This window comes from Monodelphis domestica, chromosome 2 (assembly GCF_027887165.1).
Source record: "Monodelphis domestica isolate mMonDom1 chromosome 2, mMonDom1.pri, whole genome shotgun sequence".
NCBI lineage: Eukaryota > Metazoa > Chordata > Mammalia > Didelphimorphia > Didelphidae > Monodelphis > Monodelphis domestica.
The window spans coordinates 302,363,016-302,376,810 of record NC_077228.1 but is presented as its reverse complement, the minus strand read 5'-3'; the positions used below and the strand labels follow the sequence as shown (position 1 = coordinate 302,376,810).

Genomic DNA, 13,795 nt, shown 5'->3' with positions numbered 1-13,795 from the left:
ACAATCCTGTGTATGTAATGATATTATTGGTGACAGTAGTGGTGGTAGTGGGGGGGTGATAATAGTGGTAGTGATGGTAGTGGTAGTAATAGCAGTAGTGGTGGTAGTACTGGTGGTGGAGTAGTGGTAGTCATGGTAGTAGTAGTTGTGGTAGTAGCATAGGTTGCTGAAATGGTTAATATTAGTACTTTGTTAGTATTGCTGAGTGGTTTTGGTTTTTATTCTCCTTTTCCTTTTTTCTTATCACTCTGGAAATAGGAGAGTGAGACATATATTGGGAAAGAATATTGTTGGAAGAACAAAAGATGCCAATCAGTACTTAAAAGAAAAAAATTTAATTAATAGTTTTCCCTAAATATTTTGCATAAAGATTCTTCTTTGTTGTCTGTGGATGTGTGGTACGCATGCACACACATACTCTTGAGAGCTGTTGGGGTAAAAAAAAAATCCTGTAGAAAGCATTCATCTGCAGATAGGATAAAGTCCTCTTCTCACTGTCACATTTCACTTACATCTCTGTAATGTGAGCCTTGAAGCAAAAGCAATCCCCTCTCAACTAGGAGCTGCAGGAACACTCCCTGGTGAGCCCACATCAAAGGTATTATTCACTCATTCACCAGTTATTCTGTATTCCTAGTCTTGGTGTCCATTACAGTAAATAGCATTATAACAGAGCTCAGTTCACCCATGAAATAATGCCAATAGTCTGAAACCTCTTGGGAGTGGGAGGTGAGGACAATACCTACAATATCAAAACCAACTTTGTCATATCAAGCATTTAGTAAAAGTTGGTTTGCTTTGTTTTGTTGTGCTTTTGTGTTTGTGGACACATATAATATGCCCAAATACAGGTAATGGGTCACCTAGAAAAGGGGCTCTAGTCCAGAGCTGATGGCTGACAGTATATTTACAAAACAAGGACAAAGGACATAGAATGAGATATAAGTAGAAAAGAGGCAGGAAAAGAGAGAACTAGAAAAGAAAAGAAAAAGAATGAAAGAAGGAGGGAAAGGTAGGAAAACAACATCCCTTACTCCAACTCTGCTCAGGAATTAATTCCAGTCCTTAGGGTAAGGGGTTCAAAAAATGTCAGATTTAAACTTTCAAATAAATTTTTAAGATTCAGATCTTCTTAAACCAAAATACATTCCAATGGCACCAAATTGCTTTTCCATCTGTATTTATTTAGAAAGCTGTATTTTTGTCTTTGAGAATTAAGTTCATACAAAGACTCACAATGAAATGCCTTTTTTTAAAATTCACAGACACTCACCCACCCCATCCCTCATCCCTCAACAATTTGATCTGTTTCTAGTAATCTGAAGTAAAAAAATATAGATCAACTTCTCCTGAAGGCATATCAGTGCTGACCATGAATCAGCCCACATCAAGCTAATGAAACCCCTACAGTCTACCATTACAAAGACCCATTCCAGCTGAAATAGAACCAATGTATTATCAAGCAAGAAAGCCCAGCAAAGGCAGCATCCAACTAACATTAATGTCAAATGGCATGGCGTAATAACATGACCATAGGAATTGTACTAACAACACATCAGAACTCACAGTACATCAATCCCAAGAGACCAGCTGCAAACAGAGTCCAGTGCCACATGTCAGGCTAACAGATGTCAGAAAAGCAGTAACTGTCACGACAAGGTCAACGTCAGCCAGCAAAACTCATTGACAAACACTTGCCTATGTCAGCTCTTGATTCTGATGAGCTGCAGAGATGACAATGCATTGTACAAATCATGCCCTCCTTTCTGCCGGCTTCTCCACCAAGTCTAGACTGTAAATAGCAATGCATCTGTTATTTCAATCCCATCTGAATATATTAACCTATCTCGACCTTAGCAGTGTTCTAATAGAAACTCGGTGGCTGGCAATTGTGGGGAACCCTCATTTAAGTCATTTTTAAAGGGTTATCAATCTGACGGGGTTACAAATGTACAGTTTCCCTATGTTTCATTCTTAAGAATAGCACAGGAATGGGTGGAAACTGTCAGAAATACAGTAAAAATTTTGAGAAACTGTGGGAAAATCACATCATAGCACATATTCGCTTCATCATTCATTTATTGAGCTATGCACAAAGCAGTATGGGAGGGCCTGAGGACATATATTTATAAATATGTAGATATACATATATGTATAAATACATATATATGTAAGTGTGTAAATTTGTAACTACACACACTTACACATGGACATTACCCTCAGGCCATTCATTAAGTGATATAGTGAATAGTACTCTGAGCCTAAAATTAGAAAGACCTGAATTCAAATCCAATTTCAAGCATTTATGACCTGATTAAGTCAGTTTTCTCAACCATAAAAGAAGTTTTACAGGAATTACAGATAGGTTTATTGTGAAGATCAAAAAAGATAGTGTTTATAAAGAGGATACAATAGATGCATAATAAATGCTTGTTTCCTTACTTCCTTGGGAAGTTAAGATCTAAATGGGGGACTAAATATATACTCACAAAAATAAAAGGAAGGATGATATAAGTTCTAAGGATATGTCTTCATAAGGTACTGTGGTAAAACAGAAGGAAAATAAAGTTCATATTTATATAGGAGTAGAGAAGGAGAGAAGAAAAGTTTCATGACACAAGGAAAACTTCGATTAGAACCTCAATTCAGAAAAAGAAATAGTTTATATTAGTCCCAAAGGCTAATAGTTCCAAAGAAAAGAAATACAAGAAATCACTGAATCCCATGGGGAAAATTCTGATTGTTGGTGCATATTAGTCACTAAAATAAAAAAAATAATAATTTTAGGTAGTGACTAGAGTGCTGGAGTGCACAAATCAAGAAGGCTTGCATTTGAATTGTGCCTCCCTTAATATCTGTGTGACCCTGAACAAGTAACAACATCATGACCCTCAGTTTCTTCAGCTGTAAAATGAAGGTATCTAGACTGATAACTCTAAGGTTCTCATCTCTAAGTCCATAATACTATGTATGTATCAAATCACTTTTCCAGATTATAAGCTCAATGAAGCCAGTAACCATGTTATTGAACCTTAGCAATTATTTTATTTTTAATATTCAAAAGACATTTAATCAATGTTGCTTGAATTTTACATGTGCTCAACATCTAATTGTCTGGACTTCAGAATATAATATTTTTGTTTATTTCAATTTTCCCCTTTAGACTAAATCACTAAATAGTTCTCCCTCTACTTCTTAGTTGCTTCCATCAAAATAAAAAAAAATTCTTACTCTTATGAATTTTTGTCACATGGAGATGTGGTTCCTTCTAGCCTAGCTGTGGCAGGTCCTATATCAGTTTGAAAGGTTTTTGCATAGTCTTAACTAATCTGTCTTCTGGAAAAGGATCTCTGCCACCAGGTTAGCCACTAAGTGATAAATTTTTCACCATGACAACTCAGGAAATAAGACAAAAAAGACAAAATGTCCTCTTATTCTGTCTCTCCTTCTGTACCTGCAGGCAAGATGGCAGAGTAGTCAGAAAGGAGGGCATTGGATGATACCTGAAACTATTTTTAATCTATAAATATTAATACAAAAATAGGTGATTAAAATGTGGTATCTTTGACCAATGATTGATGGGAATTTGGGCAATTTAGATCATCTCATTGGGGCTTATTTATAAATAATTATATTTGTAAATAATTGTAAAAAATTACAAATAAGATCCTTATTTGTAAAATAAGAGGGTGGACCCAGATGGCCTCTAAGGGCCATTCTATCTCCTAAAACATACAAGAAAAAGAGAGCCACATAGATGTTGAAAGAATCTGTAACTGAGAGACATACAGAAGTCACAATTAAATAGAAGAATAGTCCACAGGTTTTCTTTAGTAGTTAATAAAAGAATGGGTGGAGTTGGTCTCATTATGTTTCCCAAAACAAGAACTATCATTTTAATGGGATGCTTTGTTATCCTGCCTAACGGATCATAAGCTTAAATAAAAAAAAAAATGCCACCCTCAAGATAATTCTAGTTCATGTGCCAACATCTGTTGCAGAGGATAAAGAAAGATTCTGTGAAGATCAGAATCTTTTGACAAGATCCTCCAAACCAAACCAACATATGCCTTGTACCAGTGTCTGAGAACACCAGCAAAAGGAGCACATATGGGCATACACAAGATGCACATCTGTTGATGCATTCCTGGGCTTTTTTAAGAGGTGTCGGGAAGTTCTATATTTCCTGGTGTTCTGAGAGGTGTTGTGGTAGAAACTAGCCTCAGGGTTCAGGAAAGAACTGTGGATTGAGCTCCACAGTACTGTGAGAGGAATAACAGCAGTGTAAATCAAAGATATTTTGAAGGAGGTGATGGAGTTTGAGAGCTGTGTTTTGTGTGGGGGAGGAAAAAGACAATTAAGCCTGTATGGAATCAGTGAAGACTTAGATGAATCAGAGAGCACGACTCTGCGAGTTGAAGTTGGAGTCTATAGTCCTTATGGGTGTTCAGCAACTCAGGGTGAGCAGCAGAGAACTCAGCTGTGTTCAAGTTCTTAATGTCACCCTTCTTTCAACACAAAAGCACACCCATAAACTTGACTTCTCTTCTGATAGCCTGCTGAAAGGAAGAGGGCAGGGAGAAGAATGGAGGGGAAAAAAGTAGGCAAAGGACACTGAAATACTCAGCAGGAGAGGAAAGGCTCCAACACCTTCATATTTCATGGCTTCAATATAAAGTAAGCACACACAAAAAAAAAGTTAGAAAATACAATCTGGAGATCTAGGGTGATCAAAAGATCATTGCCAGCCAAATAAGCATAATCAAGTCAGAGCTTTTAAATAAAAAATAATTCAGTGAGGCACTTGGAGCCCTGGAGCATGCAGGCTGTGATAAGCAGTCCCAGAAGTTCGCAAAATCAGAATTGGGACAAAAAACCAGGAGGTCTGTGGATGCTGAATCTCAGGCCAGTCCATTCACAGGCTCAGGCTTAAAGATGGGCCAGGACAGTCAGCCTACACCATTCACATACTCAGGGGTGCCAGTAGAAATGCCAAAATGAATTTTTAGTGACCAAGCTTGATTATGAGGTTTCAGACAACATGCATCACTAGAGAAACTGAGGGGATGCCCATCAGTTGGAGAAAGGCTGAACAAATTATATTATATGATTGTGATGGAATACTACTGTGCCATAAGAAACAATGAACTGACTGAATTTTTTAAAAATCATGGAAAGAACTGTACAAGATAATGGACAGTAAAATGAGTAGAACCAGAAAAATATTATATACAGTCTCAAAACTAATACTGGAAGAATAAACTGTGAATAAACCTCTAGAAAATTAACAGAAAGGTAAAACATGAAAGACTTCATTTATACGAACATTTTTACTTCATTGAAGATATGATTTGTAATTCAGGAAGTGTGAAAATGGGTTGGGACACTTGTGAACAGTTTTTAGTATGTAGATATGAAGAAAATTAAGTTACACCTAGAGGACATTTGTGATTTCAATTGTGTACTATCTTCTTTTTCTTTGGATATGGAAATGCTCATGTTGTTTTTTAAAAATTTAGAATAATGAAAAAGATTTAGGAAGAAGCAAACATTGCTAGAGTGCCTTAATATATGATCTGTTTATAACTTCAAAAGAATTTTAACAAGTTCAACACTATAAATAATTTCATGATTCATTATGCTATGTGCTATTGTTATATTTTGCTTCACTGTTGTGTATGTTAATGCATGTTACATATTTACTATTGTTATATCACATACTTGTTACTTATTTATATTATTATATGTAATGTATTCCAAATATGTAATAAATATAACATAGTTACTATTCATATTGTGCATGCATTGTATTCCTGCATATGAATTGTGTTTGGTTACTGTATACAAATCTCCTGTATGTGCTACATGTCAAATTTAACTTGAAAATCATGTCTTATTCATATATGCAATGTCCTACTGTGGGATGACATACTGCATAACATAATTGAGTGTGATAGGTTTGTTGCATGAAATATGGCTATTCTAATGTGAATATCATGTATTAGACACCTGTATATTGTATAATTGAAAATCTGTTACCCTAAAAAAGAACTACATTTCCCAGGAGCCCACTGACTTCCTGTCATTATGTACTTCCTATAGACAGCAGATAGTAGTGACTAGGCAGTCCTCTTGGATCTCTTTCTTGGGCTTGCAGCCAGCATGGTGGCAGTGATAAGCTATAATGTGGGGATATTAAATGGGCTAATTAAATGGGCACATGGTCTTTTTATTTTGTGTCTTCTTCATTTCTTAATTTCTAATGATCATTAATAAATCTCCTAAAATATAATATTTTTGTTGTTGATATTTAAATTTAATTTTTACAATATGTATGGGACTGTGGCTATCAGAAACTATATTCATTGCATTACATACAAAGTTCTGTATATCCTTCTGTATATTCACAAACGTCTTGGCAGGCCATATATAATTTGTAGAGACTTCAACTTCTTCTCCATAGCAGGGATATAGTTTAACTGCAAGTTTGTTGCCAGCCAGGGCAATTAAATGGTACAGTGGATAAAATGTCAAGAAAACTCATCTTTGATCCCACATTGGTTACTACCTGTTTGCCTCACCATAAAGTGAGCTGGAAAAGGAAATGGTAAAGCACTCCAGAATTTTGCCAAGAAAATCCTATGAAGAGGGTTGGACATATCTGGAAAATGACTGAACAACTGATGCCACCTACATTGTACATGTAAAAAGGCAGGAAGTAGGAACAAAGAATTGAAGTTGAGGAAAGTACCTCCAAGCAGCTCCACTTAGAAGTCTTTCTTCTCCTCCTCCCTTTATACTCTCCAAGATCATTTTCAGGGGAGACCAAAAAATAATCATGGGCATGAAAAAATGCAGAAAGTGAGGTGAGTATGAGTTCCGACACAGACGGTCTTTGGCAGCTCGTTAAATAAGCAGAATTCCTTGAAATGATTCCAAAGGGATATAGTTTGGCAATCAAAAATGATGGGCATTACAAAGACTTTCTAACTAATTCAAATAGAAGGTTGATGCAATAACCTGATGTTTGGAGAGCAGAAAGAAGGTTAAACGTCAGATTTAAAACATAGATTTTTTTTTTCTGAATTGACTGGCAATTTTGCGTTCCAAAAGAGATCCAGAAGGTGAAGGTTCTTCTTCTAGAGAGGAAAAGTCTATCACAGCTAAGGCTCTGAGAACAGATTTTTTTTTCACAGAGAAAAGGGCAGGGAAAGGTTTTATCTTTAATTTAATACTGAATATATAAAGGACATGCCTCCTTGAAAGAATTGAAGCTTAAGCCTCTAGGATCTAAGGTAAAAGAGAAAGAATAAAATCAACTCTTCCTCTATGGAAAGGTTCTTATCCAAGTATTGATAAACTTTTTTTAAAAAACTGTCTTTCAATATAATTGATTTCCTTTGTAATCTTACATATTTTATTTCATGCATTATGAACATTAGCATAGGATCCACCAAATTTCCAAAAGGGACCATGACTCAAAAAAAGTTAAAAACACACTCTTTAGGGAAAGGTCAATGGGAAAAAAAACCCAACTGAAACAGTAGAGTCACATCACCAGAAGCCATTAGCTCCCCACTAACCTCAAAAGTATGAGTAGCCCCATCTATGCATGTGCCCTAGCTACATGTGCTCCCTATTGACTTTTTAATTACATCTGTGGTCCTCCATACATGTTCTCCTAGCGAATCTTCTCTTGTGGCAGATGATTAAAAAAAAAACATGCTATAAGTTTATGGAAGAAATATCCTATTGCTTCTCTTCTTATCATAAAACTATTTCATTGAATGTCTTTGTTGTGAATTTTGTCCTCCAGTAAACTAGTAAAAGTAAACACACTAAGTTAGGGCAGCTCATAAAATATTCTCCATTTGAGTAAGTGTGGACCCACAGAGAACCTTGAACATGGATTAGCTTATCTTGGTAGGAACCTACATGCAAATAGAATACACCTCCAATTTTGAGAGTATTCAAGTAATTTAAGTGGCCAAATGCATATAGACTACTGAAAAGGCTTATATTAATATGCTGTTAATACTTTGTTTTCAAAGAGAAAAGAAGGTGTGAAATATGGCAAATATCATATATACACATATACAGATTTACTTTCTTTTAAAAGAGAAAAGATTGCAAGTCATTTCTGAATTAATGGCCCTAGTATAGTCATATTGTGAATTAAAATGATGAAAAGATATTTGTTCAATGTAGAAAGACAATGAGATATAGTAAAGTTATGGGTCTGAAGTCAGGAAGTCTTGGGTTCAAATCTTGCCTCATCCAAACTAGCTAGCCATAAAACCTTGGACAAGTTATTGAATCTCTTTGCCTAGTTTCTTTATCTATGAAATGAGGGATTTAAGTGTACATTCCATCTCTTGAAGTCCCTTCTGATTAAATCTGTGGTATTATGATCATCTGTTTGTCAATATTTTTATTGTTCATCCATTTTTTCAATCATGTCTGACCCTTTGTGACCCCATTTAGGGTTTTCTTGGAAGAAATATTGGAGTAGTTCTCATTTCCTTTTTTAGCTTATTTGACAGATAAGGAAGCTGAGGCAAACAGGGTTAAGTGACTTGCCCAGGATCACATAGCTAGTTAGATTTCGAAACCAGATTTGAGCCCAGGAAAACGAGTCTTCCTGACTCCAGCCTTGGCACTCTATACACTGTGCCACCTAGCTGCCCCTGCTTATCAGAACCAAATAGCAAAATATAATATCAATAGCAAAGCACAAAACAAATGTTTGTCAAATATGTCCTCATCTGTGATAGAGGGTCTGGTATGCAGAATCAAAATAGGAGATGGATGCTGTATAGATGGTAAAGTCATCTCAAAGTTCCTATATGATATTACTGTGCTAATATCACGTCCTATAATACATAGAATCAAAGGATTGCACTGTGATTGCATTAGACTAGGCAATTCCCAGTGAGGAAACTCTACCAATGCAGGGAAACATACTGAGTTGCCTGGGAAACTGAGAGTCTTACTAGTGGGATGGGGGTGAGGATGAGAGTCATACCATGTCATCGGTGGGATTCAGAGGCAGGCTTTGATCTCAACTCTTCCTTGCTCCAAGATTAGCTTTCTATCTGCTATGCTATACAATATCTCTTCCAGTAAGTCACTTGCCAGAACTATTTTATTAGCTTCACTGCCATTCTAACAGCCAATCATTTAACCCTGTTTCCCTCAGTTTCTTAATCTGTAAAAGAAACTGGAGAAGGAAATGACAAACCACTCTAGTATCTTTGCCAAGAAAACCCCGAAAGGGGTCAAGAAGAGACTGACCTGACTGAAAATGACTCAATGACAGCCACAAAAACATCAAGTCAAGAAAAGTCAAGTATATGCAAAATATCAGTTGGTCCGATTGAGACATGCAGAAAAGTGGAAAACTTCCTGAATGGTTCCAAATAACACACCCCACATATAGGCAATGTGTTGGGTCATGTAATTAAATAGAAGTTAAAGACCAGGTAGATTACCTTTGTTCAATTATTTCCCCAATCCTTAACTACTTCCTGACAAAAAAAAAAAAGCTGTCTCTAACACCAATGTTCTCCTAGTGAAGCTTTTATTGACCAATCATATGTAACACAAACCTTAGAAGATTCAGAATGGCAAGTGATGTCAGAGCAGTGGGGGAGCAAGTAGACTATAATATATTATCAATGATGATTTGCATACCAGAAGATGTATGAAAATGACATTGAGAAAATGTATAATTAGAAAGGAAATTGGTCAATCATGTTTAAGAAGAGAAATGATGATATATGGCAGACTAAGTAACACAATGGAGCCAGCAAAAGGTTAAAGGACCTAAAGAAAAGTCCCCAAGATACTGAAAAGATATGTTTAAAAAATGTATGGATCTGTGGCTCTTGAAGAATGTCAATCCACTCCCCTTTGATTTTAATCCCACTTTTCCAACCAAAATATCTGCCCTAACCACTACTCTCCTATATGTTTTGCATCCCCCATTAGAATATATACTCTTTGAGGTTTGTTTGTTTTTTAGTTTTTTGATTTTGTGTTTGTATCCTAAGAGCTAGCACAGTGTATGGCATGTAGTAGACATTTAATAAATATGCTTTCATTCACTGATTGATCCAAGTGAGTCATGGAAGGAGTGGACTCCTAGATTTACAGTTCCCTCGAATTCCCAAATATGGAATGCCTGTTAATCTATAGATGATATTATGCCACTCTAAAAAGCAAAAAAAAAAAATAGATCACTCATTCCCTGTTTTTGAAGTACACTATTCCTTAGCTATTAAATAACTGTGTAACACCAAGTTTGCAAAAACAAAAACTTTAACAAAATGGATAGAGTAATCAACAAGAACTGAACTCAAATTTCACCCTCCCTTCCATGTTTATGGGTTGAGTGACCTTTGGCAAGTCAATTAACTCTCTGGATTTCAGTTTCCTCAACTGAAAAATAATGATAATAATATTATCTTAATACCCACTTCATCTGTAAAATAAGCATTTGGACTAGATAATTTCTAAATTCTCTTCTATAGCTGATCCAATGATTTTGTTTTCTAATAGATTTGGATCTGATTAGAATATTTTGTCCTATTTCTGATTCTTCAGATGGAGAGAGTCAGGGACTGACAAGAAAGGGGCCAGCCATAGCTCTCAAACTTCCCTTTTGACCCATGAAACCTAATATGAGAGAGTTCTGAAAATTCCAGCATAATTCCTAGTACATCTCAGGCAGAATAAACAAAACCAGTGGCAGAATTTTGACCAAAATGACACCAGATCTTTTGGATGAGCAATCTACTCAGGTTGTCATTCTGTTTTTTTTTTTCTATTAAATTGCTCAGCGAAAATGATGTCTGTCTAGGGCAGAGCTAAACAAATTATACTGTGTCTATAGAAAGCTGTATGGGTTTGTTCACCATATGAAAGCTATTTTCTCAACAATGGGGAAATGCTTTATAATCTTTGATAATAATTTAAATAATTTGGCCATAGTACTTTTGTGTATATACATAAACATATTTGTATATATATATGTGTGTGTATATTTGAGTATATAAGTATTGTACTCATAGTGTGGGTATGGATATATGAATGTGCTTACACACACACACACACACACACACACACACACACACACACCCTAAGCATATAGTTAAAGAAAGTGTTTTTTTGTGATTTATCCATGTTGGAAGCAAATTTCTCTCTCCATTATGTCACCTTTTTTAATGTCATCTCTCAGTGACCTGGAGGACAAAGACCACTGAGTAAAAAAAGCCCTTAAAGAAAGGAAGTTAAAGAACCAAGGAACCAACGAGATAGGAAACTGATTCCACAGCCACTGCCCCCAGGCAAATTAAGAAACTATGGTTGATTATTGAGATGTGACATGTGAGAGCTAGTGGGTAGAGAACAGATCTTATAGATGGAGACCAAGTGGTCTTCGGAGTCTTCTGGCTGGATTGGGAGAGCAGAAGGAATCCTTGTTGGAGTTAGCCACAAGCCTAACATGGTGGCCAATAGATTAGAAAGCTAAGTATCTCTCTACCTCTTTCCTACTCTTTTTTTTCCCCTCTCTTTACTACTCCTATTACTTTGATTTAATAAAGTTATTAAGCCAATATCAGCCTCATAATTTTAATTATTACATCCATTTACATTTTTGTAACCCTTATTTTCTGGCTTAGAACTGATATTGAGTATTGGCTCCAAAGAAGAAGAGTGGTAAGGGTTAGGCAATTGGGATCAAGAGACTTGCTCAGGGTCGTACAGCTAGAAAATATCAGAGGCCAAATTTGAATCCAGTACCTCCTATTTCCAGGCCTGGTGTTCAATCCATTGAGCCACCCAGCAATCCCCACCACTGTGTGCTTTTTGAAACATTTGTTGGTTTGTAATCTTGTACAGGGAGGTGAACAGTAAATACACAGAGATGTAGGACCTGGAATCAGGAAAATGGAGTTCTTATCTGACCTCTAACACTTATTAGTTGTATGACCTCAGGCAAGTCACTTTTACCTCAGTTTCTTCACCTGTAAAATGGGGACAATAAATGCACCTACCTCCTAGAACTGTTGTGAGGACCAAATGAGATAATCGCTGTAAAGCACTTTGTATAGTGTCAGGAAAATAATAATCACCTATAGAAGTATTAGCTATTGATGAGGAAAAGACAATGATGATTGTGCTAAACTTTATACATAATGGTTCCAGTTGAGGGATGACCATCTATAAATTCTAGGTTCATGAATTCCTTGGTTCATCGTTTAGGAAAACCTCAGAAAAGTTTATTCTTCAATGTGGATCCATTGCCAGCCATCATCTTCTCCCTGTGGATGAATGTTGTCCCTTGCTAATTAATGGTGGCTGAAGCTCAGTTATTGTTGCTCCTCCTTTGTACTCAGCAGACCCTACTGAAGGCAGTGAGGGAGAGTTTTAAGTATAATCGCAGAGATGGATGTCCTCTTGAGATTTCCCTCAAGCCAGACCATCCCTAATAACACATGGTATCATTCAAAATGTTATGGCTTCCATAAAACTGTCCCTGTGTTATGTGTCATCCAGATCGTTTAATGGTCTAAAATCAGTGTTTGCCAGGAGTCAAGGCAGGCAGAAAAACTGCTGTTTGCAATGCTTGTAATGGTGGATAGGACACCTCCTTTTCATTATTTTTTGGACCAGATCTGGGATTTTTTTTTACCCTTGGGGCAGGGAACCCTGTGCATAAATGATACAGATTGCCACCTGCTCTACAACTTACAGTCAGAGTGGCTAGGGAGCACTTGAAGGCTGAGTTGACCCAGGTCACACAGTTAATATGTATCAGAGAGGACATTCTGACTCCCAAACTAATTCTCTACCATACCCCTGCTACTTTGGAAAGAAAGAAAATAAGTTGTTATTGACCACTTACTAGGTTCGAGGAACTGTGTTGAGTGCTTTACATTTGATCCTCTCAACAATCCTGTTGGGAAATAATAGCACCTGATATCTATTATTATTATCTTCATTTTATAGTTGAGGAAACTGAGGTAGATAGCAGTTAAGTGACTTGCTCAAGATCACATAGCTATTTGGGGTCTGAGGATGAATTTGAACTCAGATCTTCCTGAATCCAGGTCACCACTAAGAACAGTGTGCCATTTGGTTGCCTCATTCTCCCCCAAATATACTTAGAGGGAAAAACTGCCTAATGATAAGGCAAACTGATATAGGAAGACTCCTAATTTAACTTTTGCATAGTGAAAGAGGGAGAAGGAATTAAGATCTCCTACAGTAATGCCTATAATAGGGAAATTATAGAGAGAAGCTTAAGATGGAAAGTTGGCTTTAAGAAACCAACGTTGGCACATGCCAAGAACTTTGGATAAAGTATTCTAGAAGCCAGGGGATAGAGAAAGAATGGTTAACAAATAGGCAACTGTCATTTGGTCCTTGGTCTTGGTCTTGGACTGCCACTTTGATCCTGGTCCTGCCCAAGTAGAGGGAGAAAGAGCTGCTTCTAGGAGCTTTTCTTATCTCAAGTCTTTGGAGAACAAGGGACAACCCTTAAATCCTTCCTTGTGGTTCCTGATCAGCTGGAGAGCAATTTGGAACAGATTTGGTTATCCCTGATGTCTGTGAGTGTGTGCCAACTTGCCTGGGCTTTATTCTAAGTTAGGTTGGGCTTTGGGTCCAACCTGGGGTTAAATTCTGCTGAGTGAAACCTTGAAACCTTGAATGATCCTTGAAACCAACTTTTGGGAGTAAAAAGTAGGATTTTTAGTCAGGCAGATCTTAGATAGATTTTTGGGTGATT

At 36.6% G+C, this 13,795-nt stretch overlaps 1 protein-coding gene across 21 annotated transcripts in view; it reads right to left on the bottom strand.

The window, feature by feature from the left end:
* Positions 1-13,795, bottom strand: part of MLIP (muscular LMNA interacting protein) — a 394,551-nt gene that overhangs the window by 286,460 nt on the left and 94,296 nt on the right. The gene's annotated exons all lie outside the window — the stretch shown is intronic.